Here is a 9564-nt window from a genome sequence, read left to right as displayed (position 1 = left end):
GGTGTGATGGTGTGGGGGTGTTTTGCTGGTAACACTGTTGGGGATTTATTCAAAATTGAAGGCACACTGAACCAGCATGGCTACCACAGCATCCTGCAGCGACATGCCATCCCATCCGGTTTGCGTTTAGTTGGACGATCATTTATTTTTCAACAGGACAATGACCCCAAACACACCTCCAGGCTGTGTAAGGGCTATTTGACCAAGAAGGAGAGTGATGGAGTGCTGCAGCAGATGACCTGGCCTCCACAGTCACCGGACCTGAACCCAATCGAGATGGTTTGGGGTGAGCTGCACCGCAGAGTGAAGGCAAAGGGGCCAACAAGTGCTAAACACCTCTGGGAACTCCTTCAAGACTGTTGGAAAACCATTTCAGGTGACTACCTCTTGAAGCTCATGGAGAGAATGCCAAGAGTGTGCAAAGCAGTAATCAGAGCAAAGGGTGGCTATTTTGAAGAAACTAGAATATAAAACATGTTTTCAGTTATTTCACCTTTTTCTGTTAAGTGCATAACTCCACATGTGTTCATTCATAGTTTTGATGCCTTCAGTGAGAATCTACAATGTAAATAGTCATGAAAATAAAGAAAACGCATTGAATGAGAAGGTGTGTCCAAACTTTTGGCCTGTACTGTATATATATATATATATATATATCCCACTCTGAGGTTGAGGTGAATAAAAGCACTGTGTTGTGACCTAAATAACATGCTGTTGCTATCTGCAGAAAGTATTAAAGCATGAAATCCCGCATTTTTAATGTACGAAAGCATCCTGTATCATAACTACATGTGTGCCGTTTGTAACAAACCAAACCGCGTGAAAATCAGTTGAAAATTCAGTGAGTTATTCTATTTTACTTGTGCATACAGCTCCTTCCTCAATAGAAGTGAATGCACTGTGGAGGCGAAGAGAGACCCATCCAAGATGGCGGCCAGCAAGGACGTCGGCTCTGATAGGCGGCGGCAGTCAATGCGGCGTCTATGTATATATGTCTATGGGTTTCACGTTTTCACCACGGTCGACCTACGTCACTGACATCCGCCGTCGCATGATGACGTAGCCCAGCGTAAGTGCGGTCGGATTCTCTCAGCTCCGCGGTTCTCTTTTCCTAAGTCCTTATGGATTCTCCTACTCATCTTTCCTTGACCTCATGACGTTTCCCACCGAGGTCAAGGAATAGTGATTAGGAATAGACAATAGGAGGGACTTTCCGACCGCAGCCTTTGTCCCAAAGCTTGCCACTGTATTTCATTCAGCTGTGATGGTAAGTGGGAGTGGGTCCGGCTTGGGAAAGGACCTCCGACTCTACCCGCGGCTTTTTGTCACCACCTCCTGCTCCCGTCCACTTTCCAGACGAGGCGCTGTTTATCTCCAGCAAACCTGTCTAGTTTGTCTCTGTCTTTGTTTAACCCGTGTTAAAATGTTGGATTAAAATCTGACCAAACAAGTTCTTCTTCTTTTGCTGTCAGGTCAGGTTCATATATGAGGTGCTCTGCCTCATATGTGAGTAAGCAGAGCCTGACAAGGCGGGTGGGAAACCCAACCCTCTAACATCACATGCAGGGACATTTTAAGGACATGTTCGGAAGTGTAAACACCTTCTGTTAACTGCAGGGCTTAGTGAGAGCAGCGTCACCAACAGCCAGAGGAATGTCTGTTTTAGGGGACTTTATTTACTTCCTTTTCTCCAATCCCACCACCTGGTTGGGGGTTGTTGTTCTCCTGCTCGTCCTCTATCTTGTTTCCAGCAGTGTCACCTCCCAGGAGACGCGGAAGGGGCCTCCGGGGCCAAGGCCTCTTCCCCTGCTTGGCAACCTGTTGCAGCTTGATCTCAGCAGACCCTACAAAACCCTCTTTCAGGTAAGTTAAGCACTCCTATGCTAAAATAAGCACATTTTGTAACAGCTGCAAGGATTCATTTGAATGTCCGTATACTGTCTCTGACACATTTGACTACTGTTTACATTTTTCTAGCTGTCAAAGAAACATGGGTCGGTGTTTACAATGTACCTTGGACCCAAAAAAGTGGTGGTCCTGGCAGGTTACAAGACAGTCAAAGAAGCTCTGGTCAACTACGCAGAAGAGTTTGGAGACAGAGAAATCCCCCCGATTTTTTATGATACAAGTTTTGGTCACGGTAAGACCTACCTTTACTAAATCTTTTGATATACAGTTTGTTTGCATATCAGCACAAAACCAAAAAATATAAATGCACAGTTACAGCAAAAGCAAAACAGATACAGGTTAAATTTAACTTGAATGTCACGTTTATTAACAGGAATTCTGTTTGCAAACGGAGAATCATGGAAAGAGATGAGACGCTTTGCCCTCACCACCCTGAGAGACTTTGGGATGGGCAAACGAATGGCTGAACATAAAATCTTGGAGGAATGCCACCATCTGATCCAAATGTTCGAAAAGCATAAAGGTATGTGGTGTGTACGTGACAACACATGACAGGACGTTCTGATATACAAAAAGATAATGTATGCAAAGTGTCATTGTAATGCTGAGTGGCATTTGACCCACATATCAGGACACCTCTCAGTGTGTGTGCGTTGTAATGATTTTATTTCTCACTGCCTGTTTACAGGGAAACCATTTAATACAACATGTCCGGTCAATTACGCAACATCCAATATCATTTGCAATATTGTGTATGGAAGCAGGTTTGAATATGATGATCCCCAATTCACAAACATGGTGACGCGAGCCAACGAGAACATTCGTGTTGTGGGCTCTGCAGAAATCCAGGTGGGCTTCATATTTGCATTTTAAATTGCTGCTGTTTTAAGAGGATTACACACAATTAATAGTAGCTGACACATTTGATCTATGTATGATTTATGACAAAATTCAAGGAGCAGTGTCTAAGGTTTTGGGGGATAGTGGTATCTAGTGGTGAGGATTGCAGATTGCAACTAGTTGAAACTTCTTGTTCAGGAGGTTTTTTCGTTGCAGCTTTACAACATGTTTCCCAGGCTGGTCAGTTGGGTAAAAGGCCGGCACCTGATATTAAATAATATTGAGAAAACCAACAGAGATGTCAAAGATATATTCAAGAGTCTGAAAGAGACACTGAACCCTCACATCTGCAGGGGACTTGTGGACTGTTTTCTGATCGGAAGCAGAAAGAAGAGGTGAGACGACATCCTTTGTGTTTTTCATTTGACATAAAGACCAGTAAAGTTGCATGTCTGTTTTTTAATATGTGGGTGTTCTGTCTGCCAGGACTCCTCTGTTACAAACACTCACTACCATGAGAAGAACATGTTGCATACAGTGACTAACCTGTTTGCTGCTGGTACTGATACCACAGCGACGACACTGAGATGGGCTCTGCTGCTTATGGCTAAATATCCACATATACAAGGTAAGGAGGACGGAGATGAAGCTTGTGGATCTTATGAAAATATGAAGCTGTACAGGCTTTTTTTAACACCTTTTAACTCCTTTTTACTTCTTTATTTTCACAATTTCTTTTGTTATGTCTCAGTTTTCATACTAGTTCCAGTATATATAAGTCTCAGTTTGTCTAGACTGCAGTATAGATTGCTTGTTTGAGTTTAAACAAAGCAGAAATGTATAGCTGGGTAATAATCACACAGACACTGGAGCATCTTGATAGCTGAGTGGTTAAAGTGCATTTCCAGTAACATGAGTTATTGGAAATGCACTTTAACCAATAACATGGGTTCATTGGGACATTTGTTGCGTGCCGTATCCCCTCTCTCTGTCTCAGTTTCTACATTGCCATCTGTCAAAGGCAAAAATTTCAAAAAAAAAAAAAGAAGAAATCAAATAGACTTGATCTAAATATTAAAAATAAATAATTAAACTGTACTTTTTTTTTAGCCATGCTGGCTGTCTGCTCAAATGGTTCACCACCAAATTTTAAGGCTGGTCTCACTGAAAAAACAGCCACATAGGTTGACTTTGTGATCTTATAGTAAACCATTCGTAGGTTTATATTAATGCAGCCCCCTCTAGTGGCCAGAATATATAGTACAGGAGCAGAGGAGGATGTGAGGTGACCTAGTATAAAAAGAAAGAAAATCTGTGTCATAAGAAGTGCCCCAGGGATGACATTTTTCTGTAGGGCGACATTGAAGTTAGCATCTCCCTGGTTTCACTCATAAAAACTTGTAGAATTTTTTCATTGGATTTTGGATTGTTGCAGAAACCAAACTCAGTGGCAAACAAATGTATATGATACTTCAACATTTTGTTCATCTTTGCAAATGAACACCACTTTTATGAATTCTGAAGCCTTACTTTAATCACCAGAAGAACAAAAGAGGAAAAAACTTCAGGCTGTAAACAAACTACACCACAGTTGCAATGTCACCACCGCAAAGAGGCTGTAAAGCCGTGTTTGGCGTGATGACGTTCTGTAGTCTCCTTTAGCAACTTGTTAGCAACCACCTTTATTAAGACACATAAAAGCCTCAAAATTCACTTGTACTGATGTTTTTTTTTTTTTTTTTTCATTGAGCAGAACATGAATGTCTTTTATGCTTGTGTTAACCACAGACCTTATTTCAGGCATCTAATCAAAAATCTCTTCAAAAATCCCATTTACTTCGAGACAAGGGAACTGGGAGTGCAGAAATGCTGTCATTTCCGGGTGTTAGGACTCATTCCAAAAGCAATCTATTGCATGAAGATGGAAGAAGACAGTGTAGGGTGGGCAGCAGGGGTGATGCATGGGTCACACAAGCACAGGACTTTCACACAGGAGACTGGTGTTCGTGGCCTGAAGTCAACAGTGACTTCTTTTAATTACAATGTAGCTTAGTATACTAGTATGTGTAGCATGATACACTATTGATGTACAGTATGTGATGTCTTTGATGTGAAATACATGCAGTTACATTAATAACGAAAGTACTTATCTAAAGCCAAACCACAATGTTTTTGCCGAAACCTAACCACCAAGTTTTATAGCATAATTGCGACTGTTTCATGACGTAAAGAAGGTGTTTAGAACTGCAACCATTAGGGGCCTTACACAAGAAAACGCAAGGTCAGGCATTGGGTGCTACTCTTGTCTTATGGCTTGTGCCAGCTTTCAAGAGTGCAGCAGCAGGTTGCGTCTGAGGTTGCTAAGCAACCTTAACAAGCACCTTATCATTGGCTATTTACCTAAAATCCCAAGTGCATAGTCTTCCTTGCCCAGTTTGTGTAGGCCTATTGTCCATGGAACAGATGGAAAGCTCTGGCAGCCTTGCACTAAAATGAACAACTTTTTCTCCATATATACCACATCATTTATACAGCCCCTCAGGATGGTAATAAATGTAATTTTAGGGAAGGTCTAATGGGCTATGTCAGTTTGGAAGTCAGTGGAAATCGACCTATTTTGTCACTGAGGTATGAGAGAGCTGCTAGCTTGGCTGTACACTCATGTTAATTATTTTGTGTCTTCAGACCAGGTCCAGGAGGAGATGGACAGGGTGGTTGGAAGTCGTGTGGTCCAGGTGGATGACCGTAAAAATCTGCCCTACACCGACGCTGTCATCCATGAGACACAGAGACTGGCCAACATCGTCCCCATGTCCCTTCCTCACAAAACCAGCCGAGACGTCACCTTCCAGGGCTACTTTATCAGAGCGGTGAGGCGCTCAGATGTTTCAGCACTTTTCCACAAAGAACAATAATTCATGGAATGTTCATCCATCTCCTAAAACTTGAAAAAGTGACTTTATATGATACACCTTGCTCTCCTCTTTTGGCTGCAGGGGACTACTGTGTTTCCTCTTCTTACTTCTGTTCTGTATGATGAGAGCGAATGGGAGACCCCACACACTTTCAACCCTTCTCACTTCCTGGATGCAGAGGGTAAATTTACCAGGAGAGACGCCTTCATGCCCTTTTCTGCAGGTACAACTTTGTCAAGTTCTTGTTGTTCAGGGTATACAGAGATATTTTCACAGCATGATCCACACATACTGCAAATCTCTTCATTCCTGCAGGTCGCAGGGTGTGTCTTGGGGAAAGTCTGGCTAAGATGGAGCTGTTCCTCTTCTTCACCTCCCTCCTTCAGCGCTTTCGTTTCACTCCTGCACCTGGAGTCACAGAGGATGAACTGGATCTGACACCAGCTGTGGGTCTCACCCTTGGCCCTTCACCTCATGAGCTGTGTGCCGTCAGTCGCCAGTGAGGAAGAGAGCTGGAGCATGGCACTATTACTGCCTTTACTCAGCCTCACATGGGGCAGCTACACAGTGTGTAGGAATATGAATTTGTACTTAATGACAAAGCTACGTTAGCCTTACTATTCTTGCTCTTAAGCCACTGTTGATTATTCTCACAAAGACATGTACTTTGTAGATTGTAATTTGCATAGAGCAGCAAAGGGCAGAATTTTTTTTGTAATGTATACGTAACCGATACATCATGTACGTCTAAAATTACAATCAGCTACATTTATGTACCAGTATTTTCTTTTGGTAACTGATTTTTTTTCTTCTAGAGAAATACTTAATAAAAACAAAACAAACAAAAAAAAAACCAAATCCTAGACACACCTTTTTTTCAGTGGTTGCTGATGGAAAAGACAAAAAGTTGAGGTACTTCCAAGGATATACTAAAGGGAAATATACATTTTAACTGCTTTTAAATGATATTTTGGTCAGTTGACTGTAACCCTAATTTCTCATCATGCTAAGTTGTATGGATAAGCTGTGTTTTAATACCAACAATCGTAAGGTTGGTGACCCAGTCTATTTAGTCAAGAACTGAAAACAAGGCAATTCTGTTTGCATAAGTAAAATGAGTGTGAGTACTTCCTGTAGAACACATGGGGTAGAATATAGATTGGGTTGGGCAGATGTAAAGAAGCTGACTAACCAGTTTCTTAGATATCTTGGTTGATGGAAACACACCCAGTGGAGATTTAATTTCTTTTCTGCTCTTGAGAAGGTTTTAAAAATCTTAAGAAGGCTTTCCACATGAAAGGTGGATTTGTAACTTAAAACCTGTGAGACTGAGATCAGAATGAAATATTCTCCAAACAAACTACCTTTAAACTTTGGTACAAGCTGATTAACAAATCTTTGCAAGCACACTATCAGTTTAATCCTTTAGGTACAATCCCATATTACTAAATGACAGCACAAAATGCACACTTTGTGGTATCAGAACTGTGTCCTACTTCCCACATGTATTTATGTACGTGCAACTTGGTTTGTCTCCTGAGGACAAAGCAGTCAAACAAGTTTTCAAGTTCTAAGCATTTACTGTATCCCTCAATGGCTCAAAGGCCGTGTCACGAATCGTTTTTCACTGACAGTTTAACTGAGGTGAGATGAGTGTGTTTTATGGCGTCATTGGTGCGACCTTTATAAAAGGCGGTGCAGACGCTTGGTCGATCGCCCCTCCCATTGACTTAGCTGAGGCAACAATCAAATCGGATGAAAGTAGAAGCCCATTCAGCTGTTAAGTGAAATGGTTTCCTAAAAGGAGTTGGATCTAGGTACGATTAGGGGTATGCCATCTTAGGCACCTCACGATTTGATTATTAAACGATTATTACGATTATCACGATTATCAATGCATCTTTTTCCCCATACAGGATTTCTTTTAAACAAGGTATTTTGTCAGTATCCATTAATTGAAGTAAACAACAAAATTTACCTCCATTATCTTTTATTTATATAAGACCAAACGATCCAACACATTTCCCACAACAAAAAGCTGCTCTTATTACATAAAGTGTAATACATAAAGTGCCTTTAGAAATAAGACTTCTTTTAACAAAATCCTCTGCTGTTTTCACAGATTTCTGTACTAGCAAGTTTAATACAAAACAAATAGCTTATTCTGCTTATTCAGAAATAATAAATAAAGACTTCCAAACAAAATCCTTTACAAATAACTTATTTTAACTAAAATCCTCAGCTTTTTGCACAGAGTTCTGTAGGTGTAATACAAAAAACCCCCAAACTATTAGCTTGTTCAGCTTATTCAAAGTCAAAGTCAAAGTTAGCTTTACTGTCAATTTCTCCACATGTACCAGACATGCAGAGGAATCGAGAAGATGTTTCTCTCTATCCCACGGTGACAGGATAAAATGCACAAGCACAACAGTTAAAGACATTTCCTAACACTAAACAGTAAAGTGCACAACAGATAAAGACATTTATTAATACTAAAAGAAACAATGAAAATAAAATATAAAATCTATAAAAACTAAAATCTAAATATGTATAGTAGTGAAGCAGAAGTTTCTGTATAGGCTATGTTAAATAGTGCGAAAACAGTAATAGCAGCAGATGTATTTTACTGTGGTAGTGCAAAAGGACAGTCAATCTGAAGGTCAGGGTTCAGAGTCCAGAGTGTTTTGGGGGGAGGAGCAGAGGGGAGGGAGTGGGAGAGTGGGGAGAGAGCTCAGCATCCTGACAGCCTGGTGTATGAGGCTGTCTGTGAGTCTGGTGGAGCGAGGACGGAGGCTCCGGTACCTTGTCCCTGAGGGCAGGAGGCTGAACAGACTGTGTGCGGGGTGAGGCAGGTGATGTATATGTCTTGTAGGGAGGGGAGTGGGGCACTGATCTAACATAAAGGATACTTTATTCAGTAATAACAGCTACCCTGCATGCTTTCTTCAGTGATTCCAGTACTTCAGAACTGCTTTCCGGGTGAAATATTTAAGGTATTGAAGTTAGCGACGGATGTTGAGATTCGCGGAGAAGTTTTCTCAATCCTTCCTCAATTGTTCGCTGGTTTGTAGCAACAACCGGCGTCTTCTTCTCCTCCTCCTCCTCCTCCTCTGGCTCTAACCCGGCGTGGAAACGCTTGAGGTGCTGTCTCATGTTCGTCGTGTTATCACTGTACTTGATTCTTGTTTTACACGCCGTACACACGGAGTAGCTTTTGTTAATGCTCTTTCTGTCTTAATGTTCATAAAAACCGAAATGCCGCCACACGCTGGATTTTAACCCTGATGAGTGAACCTCGCGCTCAGTGACAGTACCAAAGATACTGGATTACTACAAGATGGTCCACCTACAATATAGCTACCAAAGACGGTGGATAAGTATCTTTGATGTTGGCTAACATGACAGTCTGTTATCTGTCCGGGCGTTGCGAACGAGCCGAGTCTTTGAACCGGCTCTTTGAAGTGAACTAGCCAGTTCCTAATTTCTTTGGCCCTGTCCAAATACCCACACTTGTGCCCTGAGGTCTTCCCTGAAGTGCACTTGCCAAAAGTACAGTTAAGGGCGCAAGTGCGCAAGGGATTGATGCTGTTTAAAAAGGAGAATTGGGACAGTTGCGTACACGTCACTTCCGTTTGGGTCCAGCTGGTCCGTCTCCTAGGAGACGAAACATGGCGTTAGAGGAAATAACATTGTTGCTACTGCAAATGATAAATAGATACAATCAGTGAATGATGAGGAGGATTAGGAGCCGCAGGAGAAGGCGGCATCTACATCAGATCCAAGTATTGATGCTGATGCCCAACCAACAGGTAAATTAAATTAAATTTTACTCTTGAATTTACCTGTTAATAATGTGTATATTAGCTGTAACATCTTTTTTTACTCTACCATTAACGTAGCC

The 9564-nt window shown here is 41.6% G+C and overlaps 1 pseudogene; it reads left to right on the top strand.

The window, feature by feature from the left end:
• The first annotated feature begins 1042 nt into the window (after positions 1–1042).
• LOC125879008 (cytochrome P450 2K1-like) lies at positions 1043–6521 on the top strand (annotated as a pseudogene).
• Positions 6522–9564: the final 3043 nt, after the last annotated feature.

The sequence above is a fragment of the Epinephelus fuscoguttatus genome, linkage group LG19 (assembly GCF_011397635.1).
Source record: "Epinephelus fuscoguttatus linkage group LG19, E.fuscoguttatus.final_Chr_v1".
NCBI lineage: Eukaryota > Metazoa > Chordata > Actinopteri > Perciformes > Serranidae > Epinephelus > Epinephelus fuscoguttatus.
This window is presented reverse-complemented; position numbering and strand designations above follow the sequence as displayed.